This window comes from Eumetopias jubatus, unplaced genomic scaffold (assembly GCF_037043125.1).
Source record: "Eumetopias jubatus isolate StellerSeaLion01/CBP00866 unplaced genomic scaffold, mEumJub1_p1.0 scaffold_3, whole genome shotgun sequence".
NCBI classification, from domain to species: Eukaryota; Metazoa; Chordata; class Mammalia; order Carnivora; family Otariidae; genus Eumetopias; species Eumetopias jubatus.
The window spans coordinates 134,491,261-134,513,581 of record NW_028274809.1 but is presented as its reverse complement, the minus strand read 5'-3'; positions in this window follow the sequence as shown (position 1 = coordinate 134,513,581).

The window sequence follows — 22,321 nt, the reverse complement described above, 5'->3', positions numbered from 1 at the left end:
GAAGGACTGGATGAAGTGTATGAGCAAGAGAGAAGCAAAGATGCCCCAGGGCTTTTGCCATGAGACACTGGAGTAAGGAATTGCCATATACTGAGATGGGAGAGACAGCAGAAAAAGAAGGTTCAGGAGGTGGACATCAAGAGATCAGGTTTGGGCGAATTAAGTTTGATATGCTGTGAGACATCCAAATGGAGATGGACAAGTCCAAATGAAGATTATGGAGCAGGCTGCAGCTCAGAAGAAATACAGGCTGGAGACTTGTTAACAAATAGGTGTATGGGATCACCAAGGGGTCAGGGTACCTAGAAAAGTGAACAAGATGAAGGACTAAGCCCTGGGACCTTCCAATGGGATGTTATTTAGAGGACAGAGCGATGACAATAAACTAACCAAGGAGACTGAGGGCAGCAACCAGTGAGACAAGAGGAAAGCCAGGACAGTGTGGTGTCCTGGAAGCAAAGTGGAGGAAGTTTATCAGGCAGGAAAGAATGATTGACTGGGTCGAATGTTGCTGGCAGGTCAGCTAAGATATGGGCTGAGAACTGATCTATAGATAGAGCATAATGGAGATTGCTGGGGACTTTGACAAAAGCAATTTCAGCAGAGTGGTGAAGACAAAAGCCTGAATGGAGTGGGTTCAAGACAGGATGGGAGGAGAAATCGGGACAGTGCACAACTGCACTGTCCAGTATGGGCCACTACACACTGGGTGCTATTGAGCACCTGAAATGTGGCTACTCTGAATTGAAATGTGCTGTAAGGGTAACATACACATCAGATTAGAATTACAAAAAGAATGTAAAGTATCTCAATAATTTTATAACAATCACATATTGAAAAGATATGGCTATGTTGGGTTAAGTAAAATATATTATTAAAATTCATTTCACTTGTTTCTTTTTAGTAAGAGATTTTAATGTAGCTTTTAGAAAAATCAAAATTACATTGTAATACATTGTATAACATTGTATTTCTACTGAACAACACTGGTATAGATAATGTTTTCAAGTAGTTTTATTGTAAAGGAGAACAGATAAACGGGGTAGTAGCTGGTGGTGAAGTGGGGTTAGGAGGAATCCACAGCATGGGGGAGTGGAATATTCATACAGAGCAACAGGAGGGAAGTGATGGTCTGGAAGCAGAGAGGTGGGTATTTATGGAAGTTCCTCTTCTGCATTCTTAGTGACTTAGGAAGCCAATCTTCAGCTGAGAAACGGCTTGGGGGAGGAGGTTCTCTTTTGTAATCACACTATAGACCACAGAGTTTGACAAAAACTCCATGGCTATAGACTGCTTAAGAGAAGGGACATTATAGGGCACTTTCTGGGTTCACTGGTAGTTCATTACCGAAGACGTAAAATGCAATAAACCATTAGAGAACTTGTCCCACTTGGTCGTCTTTTCTTTTATTTCTTGGACCTCAATTTCTTTTTATCAAAGCAGAAAATAAAAGACCCACTTTCAACCACCTCTGTTTGCTCAGTATTCAACATACTTCCTTCTGCAGCAGGCGGCTTGGTTTCTTTACAATTTAATTGCCACAAAAATGCTTCAGTTTAGAGCCCTACATTTTCCATCTCATCCTTTTGTGTTTCATGTTTTCCTGCTTCTTTTCTGCCTTCAGAAAAGAAGCAAGAGGACAACTCACTTGTCTCCACCACACTAGAGAAGACCATGTGGGCTGGGGAGGCATCTTCCACTGCCCCCTCACCCCACCCCGGCCCAACTTGGCTGCTCCTGGCCTGGTAGCAGCCAGGCTTCAAAGAGAAACCACTACTTCCTCCCCCAGCCCCAGCACCAGCTTCACAGACAGCTGGGCTGATTAAACATTGAAGTTTCACTTCGGGCTACTTTAAACATTTGCATTATTCCAAAAGTTATTTTCAGGTATCGCATAAGGGATTTTATGCTCCAGTGTATTGTGGGGTTTTGAAACTTTGCTGCATAGTTGCAACACACAGAGGTCAAAAATAATGCTTAAATAAAATCCTTATTCTGACCCCTGTGCTCCCTGGATGGGACCCTGGGCAATGTCAAGACTGTTAGATAGCCAGCCAAGCTGTGCCAACGCTGACTTCTAGACTTCTGACTCTTAGAGGTATCAAGCGATTATGTTCTGGTGTGGAGGAAATCAAAAGGGGTCTGAGGTGACCAGTCTCAGACTCAGATTTGGTTTGAGGTTTGGCTGGGATCAAAACTTAAAAATGGTCAGTGTGCTGATTTTTTTTTCCTCCCTTGCTGTCTTGGAGCAATGATCACATAAAAATACCCCGAGTTTATTTTTTGTGAAATAGTTGCCATTTACCTTTGAGCTGATTAGCATCTACACCTAAAGGACCATAAAAATTGGAAGAGTTTATAAGATGCTGTGAGTTGGCACAATCTGGCAGGAGAGGAGAAAGCACACAGGCAAGTAAATACTTTACAGCACCCAGTTTTAGACTGTAACTCTTTTAAAAGATAACTGCCTTTCTGTCTCCTGGCTCCCTTCTCCTCTCCTTTCCCTTTCTTGTGGCTTGCTTTCTTTCTGCCATGTTTTTTTTTTCTCTCTCTCAAAATTAATTTTTTGCATTTAATTCTACCTGCTTCCTCCAATAGTTAACTTGTTAGTGAACTATTTACACATTTTATAGAACTCTCTGAGCTTGCCATAATTATTTTCTTGACTGACCATCTGGAGTCATTCCATGGTAGGAGATAGTCTGAACTGGAAAGATGAGAATTTTGGGGGAGGGTTGAGTTGGGTTTTAACTGCTGTTAAAAAAAAAGCCAGGCTTTATGAAAACAGAAACAAAAACAAAGAAAATAAAAGAGAGTAAACAGCCAGCCTTAGTAAGGTGCATGCCTCCTTCTCTACCTGTTGTCATCTGTGTGTGAGTGTGTGTGTGAGGTTTGTTTGGGTTTTGGAAGGGATACCTTGATGTGCCCTCCACATCCTCACTGTATTAGTTTATAGTGAAATAAATCATACCAAGACGGGGCCCCTAAAGTCAAAGAGAATGATTTTTTTTTTTTTTGACTCTAAGGAGCATTTGATTTTGACAGCAGTTTGTTCCAAGGAAATGCTCACTTAAACAGTGGAAAGTATAATGGAAGAAAAAGTGTTTCTAGATGCTGTTGGGTTTTGTTTTTAGTACAGGGCTGAGTGTTAGGACTAGTTAAATGTTTTTTTCAAGTGAATGAATTTTCTCAATTTTTATAATGCTGAAAACTCAGTGAGCAGGTGGTAAAATACTCTGACTCTGGGCATTATGGAAGGCATTGAAGGATGCTGCCCTTTGGAGGCAGGCACAGTTGTCCTCTGTCTTGATGAAGAACTTAGATTTTCAAATGCAGTTGGGTTTCATATTCTATCTTAGTCATCATTCCGTGGCGTCATGTTAATCTACCATAAAAATTAAAGAAAGTGTCTATTGGTCAGGAAAAAAGAGGCATAATTGCTCTACTGAGAAGATAAATCAAGTTTATGAGGGAAGAAAAATATGTAGTATGTATGTGGCAAAGCTTCTTCCATGAGGGCTCTCACGTTCTGCTGGAGTGTGTAGACCAGCTATAGGAAGTCACAAGAAAAAGAATTTGTTTCATACTTTTTGCAGGAGGCCTACTTTTACTAGGGCCTGACACAAAAGTGTGTGGACAGTTGAGAAGAGATGCAAATGTAATCATCAGAAAGCTAGTACCCAATGTCTAGTGAGCATTAGGTTGAACTTTTTCTCATTTAACTCTTAAATGGGGGGTAAGGAAAGTTCAAAGTAATACTGGTGGTGGGAGGGAGCCCTCTTGGTATTTATTCAAAAGTTTCAGTCATGCAGGCTCAGTAAGTTATGGAGAGCTAATGTGCGGCATGGTGGCTATACTGCTTAATAATACTGTATTGTATTACTTGAAATTGGAAATTTGAAATTTGCTAAGAGGGCACATCTCAGGTATTCTCACCACACACACACACACACACACACACACACACACACACACACACACACAGAAAATGGTCACAATGTGGGGTATTGGGAGGGGAACCAGTTGGATTATGGTGATCATTTCATAATGTCTTATGTATATCAAAACATCAACTTGTACACCTCAGATATATACAGATTTTATTTGTATATTACATCTCATTAAAGCTGAAAAGAAGGGAATATGAAAACATACAAACAAAAAACAAAAAGAAAAAACTCATTGCCAAACTGAAAATTGCATAGATTTTCTTGTATGTTGTCTTCTAGACGTTTCATAGTTTTGCATTTTACATTAAGATCTGTGATCCATTTTGAATAAATTTTTATAAAAGGTGGAGGGAAAAAAAGGGAGATTTTAAATAAAGGACAAATCCTTAAAAAAAAGAAAGAAAAAAATGATGGATAGTCTTTTGTAGCTCTGGGGTTTCTTTACATTAGGCTAGGGCCAGTACAACTGATCCCAAGCTCCTGCTGGATTTCCCAGGCATGACAGGATGGGCTGCTCAGGCAGCCAACTCTGCTCCATCACTTGTTTCCATAATGTGGGCAGAAGTCCAGCATAGCTAGGTTGGTTTCTTTGCAATTATTTTGTTTGTGTCATGTTGTAGGTTAACTAACAATCTAGCGCTTCAGATGGTCCCCTAGGCGCCACATTTTGGTCTCACTCTGGTGCGAGTCATTCCCTGGCCTTGTAACACATATCATTTTTGATGATACCAAGTCTGGAATTTTTTGAAATTATTTTTTATTGTGGTAAAAAACCACGTAACATAAAATTTATCATCTCAACCATTTCTAAGTATATAGTTCAGTTAAGTACATTCACATTGTTGCATAATCAATCTCCAGAACTTTTCCATTTCACAAAACTAAAACTCTATACCCATTACATGACAACAGCCCATTCCCCCTTCTTCGAGTCCCTCATAACCACCATTCTTTCTATTTCTATGACTCTGACTCTTCTAGATAACACATACAAGTGGAATCATAAAGTATTTCTCTTTTGTGACTGACTTATTTCAATGAGCATAATGTCCTTGAGGTTCATCCATGTGGTAGCATGTGTCAGAATTTCCTTCTTTTTAAAGGCTGAATAATATTACATTGTGTGTATATGCCATATTTTATTCCATTCATACCTCAACGGACACTTGGGTTGCTTTCACCTCCAACTCTGTATTTCTTAGGATTCAACATTTTGAGTGGCAATGCTGTTCTATTAATATTTCTACAACAATCTTTCCCAAGGCCTTAGTTGTCTTACTATATGAGACATATTTTCCCCAAAAAGCACTTGGCTGATGTTAAGAAAGTATCAACTTGAAATAAGGCAAATGATGGCTGTACATTCTTTCACTGTCTTCCTGGTACATTTTCTAACAGGCCCACCCAAGGATTAACTGATTCTCTGAGGGAATGCACCTTATTTGACAAACTATTTACTACTGATTAAAGCTCAGACTCTTATGAAGTGACATGTTTATTGGTAGAATTTTGTTCAGTAGTGAAGCAATGCAAGAAAAGAAAAGAAAAGCCATTTTCTACCTTATCCTGGTATAGGGCTCATGCCTACTCTTCTGACACAATCAGGCTTCTCTATAGCTTGGCAACAAAAACTTCACTGAAATGAAGGAATGTGGTAATTTACACTGGCTGTTCTGGCAGGAAAGAAATTCAAAGTGTAATTTTTTTTAAGTTATAAATATGGCTGACATATAAACATAACATGAGCCTGTGGCAAGGATTTATTTAATTCATTAATGTGAGAGCAAGCAGAATGGTGAAGCCAGTGCAAAGAGCATTTGAGGGACTGAATATATAATGGAACTAGAGAACACATATCCAAATAAGATTGTTAGGGATGCCTGGGTGGCTCAGTTGGTTAAGCATCAGAGTTCGGCTCAGGTCATGATCCCAGGGTCCTGGGATGGAGCCCCGCATCGGGCTGCCTGCTTGGTGGGGAGTCTGCTTCTCCCTCTGCCTCTCCCTGGGCTTGGGTACTCTTTCTCTCTCTCTTCTCCTTCTGTTTTTTGTTTTTGTTTTTTAAGAAAACTGGTCAACAATGCAACAACACATTGAGCCTATAAGTGTGTCCAAGCATTTTAATCTAAATCGAGGGCAAGGTACATCTACATGTTGACACTTAGACTGAACTTAGAACTACTAGGCTTCTGTCCATCACAACTTAACTCTGCAGCATGAGCCAGGTGACTGGGGAGGCCTCAAGGTGTGTTTCCCAAGTCAGAGTGGGAAGGCTGGCTAAGCTCACAGGTTTCAGCAAAGGTAGTAAAATAAATAAAAAGCTAAGTTTCCATAAACTCTGCATTTCCATAGCCACCTGTAGCCAAACCTTCCTAATTTGGAGATGTGCCCCCTTTCTTGCAAAGTGTTTACTATATGGCTCTGCTTTGCATTGGCAAAGTGCAAGCGACTATAGAAAGCAAGCCAGAGATACAATCGATTGCTTTTCCTTTCTGCCTAGGGGTGTGTGTGTGTGTGTGTGTGTGTGTGTGTGTGTGTGTGTATTATTGTACTGCACAGCCACACAGCATGGAATTTTAAGCATTCTAGAGATCAATTTATTTGACATTTAGTGAAAAGCAAGTGGCTCATTTTGAGAGTGTATCCCCAAAGATCAGGGACTTACTCTCAAGGATGGAAGTGATATCTTAGTTGCCTTCCTTTTTAATATCTGATACCTAGGAGAGAGAACAGCATGAATTATTCAGGGATTTATTGAATTCTATAAATTTTCCTTCTTCTTTTGCCCCATGTGAGAGAGAATACTGAGAAAAATGGTAATTTCTAGACTAAAATCGAAGGAAGATGAGAAAAGCAAATTATGTATTTTCAGTATTTCAAGGCTACAGTAAACTCTGTTAAAAGTCTCCCATAGAGGTTAATCACTGTCACATTGCAAACTCTTCTTTGATAAAAAGAAACATTTTAAACTACTGCCTTCCTCAGTTTTTTCTGTGTGTGGGAGCTCCCCCCTGTGAGATGATCTGTTTGAATTCAACTCTAAATTCTTCAGTCAGCAGTGTTCCTTTCTAAATGGAACAAAATTTGGCTAAATGGAAAGGTTGGTGGTCTCACCCTGGGACTACAAAGATACCTCCCTGGCATTGTGACTTTTCCCTGTTTAGTCAATGGGATGACAGATGAAGAAATTTCTCCACTGAAGTTGAGGAGGCTAACGCCTATTTCCGGGAAATCTTTCTTTATCCTGGTTTTAGAATTTTATGAACCTCTGCTTTACATGTAATGCTTGTGTTTAGGACCATTTCACTCTTTAAACAAAATTAGTACCTGGATTTGTTGTTGTTACTGTTGCCGTTTTTTTGTGGTGGTGGTGGTGGTGGTATTTTTTTTTTTTTTTAAGATTTTATTTGAGGGGGGTGGAGCAAGATGGCAGAGGCATAGGAGACCTGGATTACGTCTGGTCTCAGGAATTCAGGTGGATAGGGATCAAACCATTCTGAACACCTACGAACTGAACAGGAGATCGAAGAAAAGAATAGCAGCAACTCTCTGAACAGAAAAGCAACCACTTTCTGGAAGGTAGGATGTGCGGAGAAGGGAATCCGAGGTGATATTCGGGAGGATAGACGGCGGGGGAGGGGGCCTCCGTCAGCCGCTTTTGGCAAGTGCTAGAGCCACGGAGCACAAAATCGGAACTTTTAGAAGTCGGCTCCGTTGAGGGACGTTGCTCAAGTGTCTAAGCTTGGGGTGGAATCCTTGCGGGACAGTGTGGTCTCAGGACCCTCGGGGTCACAGAAAGACCGGGGGTGCCTGAGTGCGGCAGAGCTCCCAGGTATCGGAGCGGGGAAGCCGGCTGCAGAGACGGAGCCAAGGCGCGGGCTCTCAGCCCGGGGTTGCCATAAACTGTGATCCGTGGCCCAGTCGGGCCACTGCGCCTCCAGCAGGGACCCAACAAGCGGCAGAGCTGGGGAAACTCCCCTTCCTCCCCCGGAGAGGAGCGGCCCGGGAGCGCACCGCAGGGATCTGCTGGGTTTGGAGACTCCACACGGGGTCGGGTGCCAGAGATAGAAACGCTCGGTCACAGGCCGGGTGAGCACGGAGTGCGGCCAGAGACCAGGGAGATGGGAGTGACTGCTTTTCTCTGGGGGTACACTGAGGAGCGGGGCCCCAAGTTCTCGCTTCCTCCGGGACGGAGATTGGGAGGCCGCCATTTTCACTCTCGTCCTCTAAAGCCCTAGGGAAAGTTTGCAGGGAACAAAAGCTCCTGAGAGCAAACCTGAGCAGATTACTTAGCCCTGACGGGCAAGGGCGGGGCAATTCCACCTCCGGCAAAGACATTTGGGAACCATGGCAACAGGCCCCTCCCCCAGAAGATCAGCAAGAACAGCCAGCCAAGACGAAGTTTACTGATCAATGAGAACGGCAGAACTCCAGTGCTAGGGGAATACTGCACATAGAATTCATGGCTTTTTTTACCATGATTCTTTAGTCTTTCAAACTTAATTTTTTTAACTGTCTTTTCTTTTCTTTTTTCTTTTGAATTTTTCTTTTTCCCTTTTTCAACCAACATCTTATCAATCCCTTTTTTAAAAAAATACTTTTTATTTTTCAGTTTTAGAGTCCTAATCTATCCCTTCATAGTAGTTACCCTGATTTTTGGTATATTTATATATAAGTTGTTCTCTCTTTAAAATTTTGAGATACAGTTTCTTCTAACAGATCAAAATATACCCTAAATCTCTAGTGTATGGTTTTGTTCTAGTCTCCTGCCTGATCACATTCTTTCCCTTTTTTTTCTTTTCTTTTTTTTTAATCCTCTTCTTTCTTTTTTCAACCAACTTCTTATCAATTCCTTTTATAAGTTCTTTTATAATTTTCATCTTTACAGTCATGTTCCATCCCTTCATCATATTAACCCTTATTTTTGTACATATATAAGTTTTTCTCTCTTTAAAAGTTTGGGAGGCACTTTCTTTTAACAGACCAAAATACATCCAAAATCTAGTGTGTGGCACTGATCTATGCACCAGCCTGATCATATTTGATCATATTCTGTTTTTTTGTTTGTTTCTTTGTTTGTTTTTATCTTTATCTTTTTCTTTTTCTTTTTTCTTTTTTCTTTCTTTCCCTTTCTTTTCCCCCAGTTTCAGGTCTCTTCTGATTTGTTTAGTGTATATTTTTCTGGGGACGTTGTTACCCTGTTCACATTTTGTTCTCTCATTCATCTGTTCTCCTCTGGACAAAATGACAAGACGGAAAAAATCACCTCAAAAAAAAGAACAAGACGCAGTACCGACTGCCAGGGACCTAACCAATATGGACATTATTAGTAAGATGTTGGAACTAGAGTTCACAATGATGATTTAAAAGATACTAGCTGGGCTTGAAAAAAGCATGGAAGATATTAGAGAAACCCTTTCTGGAGAAATAAAAGAACTAAAATCTAACCATTTCGAAATTAAAAAGGCTATTAATGAGGTGCAATCAAAAATGGAGGCTCTAACTGCTAGGATAAATGAGGCAGAAGAGAGAATTAGTGATATAGAAGACCAAATGATGGAAAATAAAGAAGCTGAGAAAAAGAGAGGTAAACTACTGGATCAGGAGGGCAGAATTCGAGAGATAAGTGATAACATAAGATGAAACAATATGAGAATAATTAGGTTCTCAGAAGAAGAAGAAAGAGAGAGGGGGGCAGAGGTATATTGGAGCAAATTATAGCAGAGAACTTCCCTAATGTGGGGAAGGAAACAGGCATCAAAATCCAAGAGGCACAGAGAACCCCCCTCAAGATCAATAAAAATAGGTCAACACCCCGACATCTAATAGTAAAACTTACGAATTTCAGAGACAAAGAGAAAATCCTGAAAGCAGCTCAGGAGAAGAGATCTGTAACCTACAATGGTAGAAACATTAGATTGGCAACAGACCTATCCACAGAGACCTGGCGGGAGAGAAAGGACTGGCATGATATATTCAGAGCACTAAATGAGAAAAATATGCAGCCAAGAATACTATCTCCAGCTGGGCTGTAATTGAAAATAGAGATATAAAAAGCTTCCAGGACAAACAACAACTAAAGGAATTTGCAAAAACGAAACCAGCCCTACAAGAAATATTGAAAGGGGTCCTCTAATCAGAGAGAGATCCTGAAAGCAACATAGACCAGAAAGGAACACAGACAATAGACAATAACAGTCACCTTACAGGCAATACAATGGCACTAAATTTATATCTTTCAATAGTTACCCCAAATGTAAATGGGCTCAATGCCCCAATCAAAAGACAGAGGCTATCAGATTGGATAAAAAAAGAAGACCCATCGATATGCTGTCTGCAGGAGACTCATTTTAGACCCAAAGACACCCCCAGATTGAAAGTGAGGGGGTGGAAAACCATTTACCATGCTAATGGACACCAAAAGAAAGCTGGGGTAACAATCCTTATAGCAGACAAATTAGATTTTAAACCAAACACTGTAGTAAGAGATGAGGAAGGACACTGTATCCTACTTAAATGGTCTATCCAACAAGAAGATCTAACAATTGTAAATATCTATGCCCCTAACATGGGAGCAGCCAATTATATAAGGCAGTTAATAATAAAAGCAAAGAAACACATCACAACAATACAATAATAGTGGGGGACTTTAACACCCCCCTGACTGAAATGGACAGATCATCTAAGCAAAAGATCAACCAGGAAATAAAGGCTTTAAATGAGACACTGGACCAAATGGACTTCACAGATATATTCAGAACATTCCATCCCACAGGAACAGAATACACTTTCTTCTCTAGTGCCCATGGAACATTCTCCAGAGTAGATCACATCCTAGGTCACAAATCAGGTCTCAGCTGGTACCAAAATATTGGGATCATTCCCTGCATATTTTCAGACCACGTTGCTTTGAAACTAGAACCCAATCACAAGAGGAAAGTTGAAAAGAACTCAAATACATGGAGGCTAAAGAGCATCCTACTAAAGAATGAATGGGTCAACCAGGAAATTAAAGAAGAATTTAAAAAATTCATGGAAACCAATGAAAATGAAAACACAACTGTTCAAAATCTTTGGGATGCAGCAAAAGCAGTCCTAAGAGGAAAGTATATAGCAATACAAGCCTTTCTCAAGAAACAAGAAAGGTCTCAAATACACAACCTAACCCTACACCTGAAGGAGCTGGAGAAAGAACAGCAAATAAAGCCTAAACCCAGCAGGAGAAGAGAGATAATAAAGATCAGAGCAGAAATCAATGAACTAGAAACCAAAAGAACAGTAGAACAGATCAACGAAACTAGGAGCTTGTTCTTTGAAAGAATTAACACGATTGATAAACCCCTGGCCAAACTTATCAAAAAGAAAAGAGAAATGACCCAAATCAACAAAATCATGAATGAAAGAGGAGATATCACAAACAACACCAAAGAAATACAAACAATGATAAGAACATACTATGAGCAACTCTATGCCAGCAAATTAGATAACCTGGAAGAAATGGATGCATTCCTAGAGATGTATCAACTACCAAAACTGCACCAGGAAGAAATAGAAAACCTGAACAGACCTATAACCACTAAGGAAATTGAAGCAGTCATCAAAAATCTCCCAACAAACAAAAACCCAGGGCCAGATGGCTTCCCAGGGGAAGTCTACCAAACATTTAAAGAAGAATTAATACCTATTCTTCTGAAACTGTTCCAAAAAATAGAAATGGAAGGAAAACTTCCAAACTCATTTTATGAGGCCACCATTACCTTTGATCCCCAAACCAGACAAAGACCGCATCAAAAAGGCGAATTACAGACCAATATCTCTGATGAACATGGATGCAAATATTCTCACCAAAATACTAACCAATAAGATCCAACAGTACATTGAAAGGATTATTCACCACAACCAAGTGGGATTTATCCCTGGGCTGCAAGGTTGGTTCAACATCCACAAATCAATCAATGTGACACAATACATTAATAAAAGAAGGAACAAGAACCACATGATCCTCTCAATAGATGCAGAAAAAGCATTTGACAAAGTACAGCATCCTTTCTTGATCAAAACTCTTCAGAGTATAGGGATAGAGGGTACATACCTCAATATCATAAAAGCCATCTATGAAAAACCCACAGCGAATATCATTCTCAATGGGGAAAAACCGAGAGCTTTCCCCCTAAGGTCAGGAACAGGAACACGGCAGGGATGTCCACTATCACCACTGCTATTCAACATAGTATTAGAAGTCCTAGCCACAGCAATCAGACACCAGAAAGAAATAAAAGGCATCCAAATCGGCAAAGAAGAAGTCAAACTCTCACTCTTTGCAGATGATATGATACTTTATTTGGAAAACCCAAAAGACTCCACCCCAAAACTGCTAGAACTCATACAGGAATTCAGTAAAGTGGCAGGATATAAAATCAATGCACAGAAATCAGTGGCATTTCTATACACCAACAACAAGAGAGAAGAAAGAGAAATTAAGGAGTCGATCCCATTTACAATTGCATCCAAAACCATAAGATACCTAGGAATAAATCTAACCAAAGAGGCAAAGAATCTGTACTCAGAAACTATAAAATACTCATGAAAGAAACTGTGGAAGACACAAAGAAATGGAAAAACGTTCCATACTCATGGATTGGAAGAACAAATATTGTGAAGATGTCAATGCTACCTAGAGCAATCTACACATTCAATGCAATCCTCATCAAAATACTATCCACTTTTTTCAAAGAAATGGAACAAATAATCCTAAAATTTGAATGGAACCAGAAGAGACCCCGAATAGCCAAAGGAATGTTGAAAAAGAAAAGCAAAGCTGGCGGCATCACAATTCCAGACTTCAAGCTCTATTACAAAGCTGTCATCATCAAGACAGTATGGTACTGGCACAAAAACAGACACATAGATCAATGGAACAGAATAGAGACCCCAGAAACGGACCCTCAACTCTATGGTCAACTAATCTTCAACAAAGCAGGAAAGAATGTCCAATGGAAAAAAGAGTCTCTTCAACAAATGGTGTTGGGAAAATTGGACAGCCACATGCACAAGAATGAAACTGGGCCATTTCCTTACACCACACACAAAAATAGACTCCAAATGGTTGAAAGACCTAAACGTGAGACAGGAGTCCATCAAAATCCTAAAGGAGAACACAGGCAGCAACCTCTTCGACCTCAGCCACAGCAATTTCTTCCTAGACACATTGCCAAAGGCAAGGGAAGCAAGGGCAAAAATGAACTATTGGGACTTCATCAAGATAAAAAGCTTTTGCACAGCAAAAGAAACAGTCCACAAAACCAAAAGACAACCGACCGAACGGGAGAAGATATGTGCAAATGACAAATCAGATAAAGGGCTAGTATCCAAAATCTATAAAGAACTTATTAAACTCAACACCCAAAGAACAAATGATCCAATCAAGAAATGGGCAGAAGACATGAACAGACATTTTTCCAAAGAAGACATCCAAATGGCCAATAGACACATAAAAAAGTGCTCAATATCGCTTGGCATCAGGGAAATCCAAATCAAAACCTCAATGAGATATCACCTCACACCAGTCAGAATGGCTAAAATTAACAAGTCAGGAAACTATAGATTTTGGCGGGGATGTGGAGAAAGGGGAACCCTCCTACACTGTTGGTGGGAATGCAAGCTGGTGCAACCCCTCTGGAAAACAGTATGGAGGTTCTTCAAAAAGTTGAAAATAGAGCTACCATACGATCCAGCAATTGTACTACTGGGTATTTACTCCAAAGATACAAATGTAGGGATCCGAAGGGGTACATGCACCCTGATGTTTATAGCAGCAATGTCCACAATAGCCAAACTATGGAAAGAGCCAAGATGTCCATCGACAGATGAATGGATAAAGATGTGGTATATTATACAATGGAATGTTATACAGCCATCCAGAGGAATAAAATCTTGCCATCTGCAATGATCTGGATGGAACTGGAGAGTGTTATGCTGAGCGAAATAAGTCAATCAGAGAAAGACATGTATCATATGACCTCACTGATATAAGGAATTCTTAATCTCAGGAAACAAACTGAGGGTTGCTGGATGGTGGGGGGTGGGAGGGATGGGGTGGCTGGGTGATAGACACTGGGGAGGGTATGTGCTATGGTGAGCGCTGTGAATTGTGCAAGACTATTGAATCACAGATCTGTACCTCTGAAACAAATAATACATTATATGTTAAAAAAAAAAAAGAAGAAGAAGAAGATAGCAGGAGGGGAAGAATGAAGGGGGGAAATTTGAGGGGGAGACGAACCATGAGAGACAATGGACTCTGAAAAACAAACTGAGGGTTCTAGAGGGGAGGGGGTGGGGGGATGGGTTCGCCCGGTGATGGGTATTAAAGAGGGCACATTCTGCATGGAGCACTGGGTGTTATACGCAAATAATGAATCATGGAACACTACATCAAAAACTAATGATGTAATGTGTGGTGATTAACATAACGTAATAAAAAAAGAGAAAAAAAGATTTATTTGAGAAAGAGAGAGAGAGAGAACATGAGCGGGGCTGGGGGCGGGGAGGCTGAGTGGCAGAGGCACACCGTCTGTTGAGTAAGGAGCCCGAAGCAGGACTCGATCCCAGGACCCCGGGATCATGACCTGAGCTGAAGGCAGTCAGCCACTTCACCGACTGAACCACCCAGGTGCCCCGGTGGTGGTGTTTTCAATTCTTACTCTCATGTCATAATATTTCAGGAATAACCACAAGTGATTCTGTAATCCTTCCAGATGTTTTATTTTAAGCCTGAAGAAACCATGGTCAGTATCAATAAATGTTTATTGAGCATTAGCTGGGTAGGAGCCCTGTCCCTGGCACTTTAACAAGTCTGTTCCAAGTGGCCTGGATTTCCAAGATGTTCATGCCCTGGTTTGGAAGTCAGATATTTCCCCAAAGATGTCTTCCTATGAGCTAGAAACTGTGGTGAGTCAAGTGTTCTACATGCATTTCCTAAATTTAATCCCCACACCAACCGAGTTGGGAGATGACTCTTATGATCCTCACTTTACAGATGAGAACACTGAGGCTTAGTGAGAACATGCCATTTGTTCCAAGTGCAGAAACAAATTTAGTCCAGTTCTGTCTGATTCTGCAGCCTCCCTGCTACACGACATCATTTTTTTTGATAGACGTTTGTAAATTCTCAGTCAGTGCCATGATATTTCAGAACTTATGTGTCATTGGGTTACACATTTTAAACCTTAGAAAACCAGGTCTGCATCGGCAAATGTTTCCCAAGTGCTTCACATTTCACATGTCTCTTGCATGGCCTGGATTTCCAAGTTATTTCATTAATGATGACTTTGGTCAGACATGTTTCTGAAAGAGACTTTAATAGTGAAACTTATTTTAAATTCCCAACTATCCAGGATATTTTGTTTAAAGATGGGAACAGCCGGCAGTTTTAATTCCTTACGTGTTGAAAGGTTGTGGAAAAGAGAAACCCCAACCGAGCTTGCTAACAAATGGCTTAGTGAATGAATCAGCAGGACTGTGCTCTCTATAGTTCTTTCTGGATGTTTTCTCTGGGTCCCCACCATCTGGGTATAGTGTGATGAGTTTTTCTACTGAGAAACCAGCGTTGACAGAATAAACAGGGTTGACAGAATAAACAGAGTAAACCCTGAGTGTGGGGGGAGGTTTGCAAGTCAGCCTCCTTTTGCTGCCTTGACTCACATGCCCGGCCCTTTGGGAATGCGCCCAAAGCTTTCCCTTTATGAACTGGTGGAAATGGCTTAACTCAGCCAATTTGTCTGATTTCTCACTGACTAGAGCAGCAGACCTGAGGGAGCCTAGAAAGCTGGGCTTTGTGAGTGAACAAACGTGCACATGCCCGTGCTGCAGAAAGAGAGGAAGAGAGGGTCACACAGCACAGTGCCTGTACACACACACACACACACACACACACACACACACACACACACACACACACGATTAGCTAACAGAGAAGAAATGGATTTATTGTTGTTGATCATTATGGTTGACACCTCAAATTAAATGGAACATTTGTCTAAAAAATTTCCATTTTATATTTGTCAAGTGATCTCCTCCAAGGAACTTTAAAGGCACACGCCACTCCACGAGAGCTGAGCAATTCATTATTAAATGAACAAGTTGGGGTGAGGATGCACAAGAAAGAGAAACTGAAGAGGAGGTTGAAAAAAGTGCTTTAAAAGCAAATGGAAGGAAGGGAAAAATGAAGCGGGGGGAGATCGGAGGGGAAGACGAACCATGAGAGACTATGGACTCTGACAAACAAACTGAGGGTTCTAGAGGGGAGGGGGTGGGGGGATGGGTTAGCCTGGTGATGGGTATTAAGGAGAGCACGTATTGAATGGAGCACTGGGTGTTATACGCAATGAATCATGGAACACTACGTCCAAAACTAATGATGTAATGTATGGTGATTAACATAACATAATAAAATAAAATGAAAAAAAAAAAAAGCAAATGGAAGAACAGACCTTGTGTGCCAACGGCGGGGTCCCTTAGCAGTAGGCAGAGCAAAGTAAGAGCTGAGTCTATAGCAGCACTCCCTGTTGGGACACCCGAGGGATTGGGGCGAGTTTTCTTGCCGAGAGGAGCTGTTATCTGGGAGTGAGTTCTTAAGCCTTAAGAGCCCTTGTCGGTGTGTAGCCCTGTGCTCTGGGCACATTCCAGGTGATTCAAGAGAATTATAGAAGTTTCATCATTTGTGTAGCACCATAGCTGCATTTGGGAGCCTGGCTGGTGATGTCCCAGAGGTGGGTCCGAGGGAGAGCAGAGAGCTGATGGTCAGTGATGGGGATGCATGTGTCTCCCAGGTGGCTTTGCAGATCACCCACAGTGACACCAGCCCCCAACCATGGGCCACCAGTGTGCACTTGTAACATGAGTTCAGACATATATCATGACCCCCAAGACAGCTGCGGCTTGAGTTAATAGCACATAATTCAACCCCTCTGTGATGCTTTCCTAGAAATCCAGCAATGAACTCCACATGGATTCAGTCCAGGAATTCCCTTCTGATCTGAGAGAGCAAAAGTGCATCGTTTGGCATTTATTCATGTGCAGCCATTGGATAAAGCGTCCGTCACCGGTGTCTCCATTTTTCTTTTTCTTCCTGTCCCATGTATTCTCAAGGTTCTTCTTAGAGGGCTGTTTGTGAGACATAGTAGGGATCTCCCCCCACATTTAGGATTCTTAGCAGTAGGACTTTCCCTTGTGCGGAATGGAAGAGAATCGTGATTTCTAGTCACCGAGTAACAGAGGTACAGCTGAGACACAATGAAACTTGGAAGTTAAGGTTTAGGGGAAAAGGATGAGATATTGAGTTGGGAACTGGCTGACTCAGGGCCTTTTTTCCTTTTTAGGTGTATGCATTCTTTTGATCGCATCTCCCAAACAAGCGGGAGACTTTCTAGGTGACATTTATCTTCTTGGCACTGGCATCCAGAATACAGAGCGTGATGCTACGAACCGGAGCCCCTGGACCGAAGAAGGCCTTCTCTTGTACTAAGTGTACAGAAACGGAGAGGAGCAACATAGGAGGGAGCTGCTCTTTGCATCTTTTAAAGGTAGTCTCATAATTTTTTCCCTACTTTCTTTTTCCCTTAATAATGCGCTTCGCTCTTGAAGCTGAAGCCTCCCTGTTCCACTTGAAGTCAGTATTTCCTTCTGCCTTTATGATAGCCTTAGAGAAGTTCTCCTGCTGGACAGAGATGGATTTCACATTAGGAAAAGAGCACTCCAGAACACCATAGAATGGCCAGGGCTCTATTTATTTACTTTAGAGGTGGTGGCAGCTGAGGAAGAAGGTTCAAAAGATACAAAGTTGTGTATGAATTATGATGTGATATGTTCAGCTTTTAGCTCACCACTGGGCAGACCTTCAAAGTTAGTTTTCAGTGGGCTTCTCTCAGGGGGCCACACCATCCTTTTCCAAATGTGAGCTTGAGGATGCTTCCCATCTTACATCACTCACAAGTAACTGCCAGAGGAACAAGAAACAAAAACTATACAATTTACAGTTCCCTCTCTTTGATGTAAGGTGGGATGGGGGATGCAAAGCAAGGGCTTCTGAGTAGAATGAAGTAGGATTGCCACAGAAAGCAAACTATTATTTCCTTGAGAAGAGAGCAAGCAGCATTAGCAAATTAAAAATATTAGAAAGCCTTTACTCAGATTCAGTTGAGCTTGATTTTTGGGTCAAGGTGGGGGAGGGGAAGAGGAAAGAAGCCCAACAGCCTGTGCCAAGGATTTGCTGAACATGTTTAAAAAAAAAAATGCTGACGGGTATTAAATTAAGTAACAACTGAAGATTACACAAGAGTAAACATTGCTGCTAATGTTTGACTAAAAGCTAACTGAGGGCTCTAAGTGACTCCAGTTAATTTATACATCATGCCAATAACAGCCCCCGGGGACCGGGGGCTGCTAAAGGTGGGGGAGACTTTTATAGCAGAAGCCACGTTTTTAAATTTAGAAAAAGAAAACTAGAGCTGAAGGAACGAACTGCTTTAGAAACTTCAGGGAAGGAGAGACAGAAAAAGAGAGAAAGGGGAATTGTGTGTCTGTCCCTGCTGGGCTTGGGTTTTTTTTTTTTTAAAGGGGACATGTAACTTTTAAATAACTTCTAGGAGGAGGGAGTGTGCTAGGATCAAAGAGTTAACTGTTCCTGGGGGACAGGAGTCTTAATAAATTCTAGACTGTGCCAAGGGTTCCATCCATCCCAAATGAAAGAGTGTAAATCCCCCGTGAGATCAAATAAAATTGATTTAACTTTGCAACATTTAGCTTCAAGTTAAAGTGTACAGCAAATGATGTTAAAATTATAGTCCCTGCTCAGCACAACCTCTTTTGATACACTTTTAGATGGTTTTAAAATGGGATGTGTCGTTTATTTAGTAACATAGCAGTTGATATACTTAGATTGGAGTTTCATCATGTACTTTAATTTTCTGGGGCATTGGGGATGACCATAATTGCTAAACAATTCAATGGAATGGAATGGGCTAACTCAGCACTTTTTATAACATTTTTCTGCATAATATCTAAAATCTTTCTCACTGCAGTATGTTTACGAAAGTAAGTCATTTAACCCTCATATTTGCTGGGTTTGAATAATTCTCTTAATCAGGGATAAAACGTTTGCAGATTTGCCCTCTTTACATTAGCATGTCATTGTGAAGGAGATAGCTCAGTTTAGTGTCAGGGATCGTGTCCTGTTGTCTGGTGCTTGACAACCTTTAGGGGATACTCAAGGAAATCCAGTCTCTCCCAAGAGCCTCTTTCTTCTCACGTTTTTGTCTTCTCTCAGGCAAAGGCAAAAATATCTGCTGTCCTAGGCCAGTCTTGAGTTTAATCTTGGAGTCTCAAAAATAAACAGTGGTAAGGTCTGGATAACATTCATTGATAGACATTTCTGTGTTTGCCCAGATGAAACTTTAAAAATGCTAAAAGCCACCAAAATCTCTGCTCTTTCCCTTAATTGTCCTGGATTATCAAGCTGCAGAAATGGAATGGGCGGGTATGTTCCAGTGCTATTAAATGTTGTGCAAACTTTACTGATACCAGCCTTTTGACTCTGGCAGCCCATTCTGCTTTCCAGCATTCTCCCGGGACCCTCGCAGCATGCCAGAAACCAAGCACCCTGTCTGCAGGGGCAGGCTTGATGCTAGAGAAGCTAGAAGGGGAAAAAAAAAATCATGCTGTCTCATCCTTTCCACACTGTCCGTTGACTCACTTTATGACTTTTCTTGCCAGATCCAAAACCTGATGGCCAACCTGACTAAGGTCACCAGCCCCATGGAGCTATTTTAAAAAATTGAAATCACTTGGCATTTTCAGTTCTTGCCATTTGTGAGTTTGCTCAAATATTCTGATGAGCAATTCTCAAAAATATATTGCCTCCAAAGATGAAGGTGCGCCAAACCACAGCAAAACTGAAAGTGGCACTTCAGAGAGACTGGAATTAGTAGACATTGGTTTGGTACCTCATATTCTCCAGACCTGATGTGAAAAACAAAGATGAGGTTTCCCCATGTGTACTGGATCGGTTTGTTAAGCAGACTTAAGGAATGTCTAAAGGCGATTGGCCTTTCATGTATGGGGATGTTTTGAAATTTGAACAACTCACTATAAGTCATAAAAAGTTTGACATGAATCAACGATTACAGATATTGCCACACTGTATGAACAAACAGCCTGATTATGTGGATGTGGCATTTCCTGTCCTTGTCTTCAATAGAAAATACGATGTCAGGTTACAGTTATCTGGCTCTTTTGCTCTTCTACTTTGACCCCCAAAGAGTAATTTATGTAATTTCTCAAAACTCTGAATCACAAAGTTGGGGAGTGGTGCATGGTAGTATAATAACGAGAACAGCCGAAATCTATTGTGAATCGGCTATGTACACTGCTCTGAGCAACAATCCCATGAGCCAGTATTACCGTTCTCCCACTGCAAAGTTTAGGAAGTGAGGCCCAGGGAGGTAAGCCAGGGGTCCACAGTCATCCAGAAGTTGATGGAGGAGGCTGGATTTAGCCACAGCTGTCTTCATCTAGTCTTTGAGCTCTCCCGAGGCAGCGGGGGAGAGGCAGGGAGCGGAAGAAGTCATCACTGCATTCCCAGGCATCCACGTGCACATGCTTTCCATTTTAGTTCCACTGGAGCCCATCATCTAACCCATCCTGGCATGTCCAACACTACACACTAGAGTTGGCAGGGAGAGAGACTGGATTTCTTGAAGCCACATCAAACTCCAGTCTCCATGATGCCTAAAATAAAATCCGTCTCTTTCCATCTCTTCCCACAATTTAGAACACACTTTTCTTTAAAGATTTTATGTATTTATTTTGAGAGAGAGAGCATGTGTGAACAGGGAAGGGGCAGAGGGAGAGAATCTTAAGCAGATTCCATGCTGAGCATGAAGCCCAGTGCAGAGCTCAATCTCATGATCCTGACATCATGACCTGAGCCGAAATCAAGAGTTGGATGCTTAACCGACTAAGCCACCCAGACGCCCCCACACATTTCAATTTTTAGAGATTATTTTATCCGAAAAGACTAATAGCTACACTAAGCTTACTACACATCAGGAAGTATCCAAACTACTTTACATTTATTATTCATTTTATTCTCACAACTGTGTGAAGTGGATAGTATTTTTATCGCCCTTTTACATTTGAGTAAACTGAAGCACAGATAGGTCATGTCAGTTGCTTAAAGTTGCCAAGTTAGGGGGATGCAGAGATAGACCCACACCCAAGCAGCAGCCTGGTCCCATGGTCCATGGTCTTAACACTACTCTCTGTCTCCAATGAGTGGAGGGCTAGCAATGAGATTCAGGCTTCAGGCAAATAATTTGGGCTGAGTTCTATCACAGCTGATTGTGGAATTGGCCATTTCATCACTAACGAGAGCAGCACAGCCTGAGTTCCCACCCCTTACAGCAGCACATTCCAGGACAAACATCAGGGGAGGATCCATAGGGGCCTGAGTTGTTCTCCCAGCAGCTGAGACTGGGGGATTTCTAACTCTTACTTTTCTTCTCTAGGCCTTGGTTCTCCTGCCTCAGAACAAAGGCCTGACAACAATGGCCTCTTTTATTTGTGGTGTTTTCCAGTTTACAAAGCTATCTCTCACACATTTCCTTATGTGATATGAGCCTCACTGAAGTTCTACAAGGTGTCATTGTGCATGAAAGATCTTTAGGAAGCTTGAAGCTAAAAGGACATAAAACCTGGCTTTTTGATTCTAAGCCAAAACGTGTTTAAACCATATCCCTAATTCTTTCTGCAGTAGAAATAACCCCTAAGAGCAAGTTTCCCCGTCATGCAGCAGTTTCCATGGTAGATGGTGACTCTTTTCATAAAACCCTCTCCTTGTTCCTTATGCCAGGTCGCTGTGCTGGGGTGAGGCCAGCCACGGGAACCAGCTGAAGACCGCACACGTGTTCACACTATATTTTGTGCTTGATTCCACTTGTCATGGTAGCCATCTTCTAGCAGTAGATGAGGTTGTCAGACCTAGTTATGTTTAAGAGCACAGGTTGGAGCTGGAGCCCACAGGCCCGGCAGCAAGGACAACCAACCATACAGAGAAGTGTGCTTAAAATAATTTGGCTTTGGTTTCCACCCTCATGATTGTAGAGAAGTATTGCTTCTTGTTAAAGAAAAGAAATGAGTAAGACCTGTTGATAGTGAGTGGGGGCAGGTCTCACATACTCCCCTTCCTCTTCCACGCCCCTGGGTGTGGGATGTTGGCACATGGAGGGTTAGGTGGATGGCCGACTTATTCGGTGCCATTTGCAGTCCGCAAGGACCTAGCTTAGCTAGAGGCTGGATACTGGACCTCCAGCTCTGCA